Below are 449 nucleotides of genomic sequence, written 5' to 3' on the forward strand. Positions count from 1 at the left end.
GGGATTTGAAGAGCCAGGCAGGGCCCCAGGATAAGTCATGGTTTGGAGATTAAGTCTATTCTTTTTCAAATTAGTTATCATATTATTGTTATCTCAATTTCAGTAACTTGATGCTTTCTTAATGTCAAAATCACTGGGTATGTTGCTGAAGTCTATTTTTTCTAGCAGCTTCATTTTCAATGCCTAAAACTGTCAGATCTGTCAGCCTGCCTTGTGTCAAGTCAAGAAATTAACATTAAGGAAGAAAGACAATCATGGGCCCACTCTCACAAAATTAAAACAGAAATTTTGCATTTCTCACTGTTAGTAAGCTAGAAGAATTGTTGTTTTGTCATTGCAGTCAATTGTTTGGAACAAATCAAATATTCAGTGAAATAATGCATAGAAGCAACAAATTTTGTGGGGCTCCAGGATTATTGCCCTTTTTACCCTATCTTGACCCTATTGCC

This window comes from Penaeus monodon, chromosome 30 (assembly GCF_015228065.2).
Source record: "Penaeus monodon isolate SGIC_2016 chromosome 30, NSTDA_Pmon_1, whole genome shotgun sequence".
NCBI lineage: Eukaryota > Metazoa > Arthropoda > Malacostraca > Decapoda > Penaeidae > Penaeus > Penaeus monodon.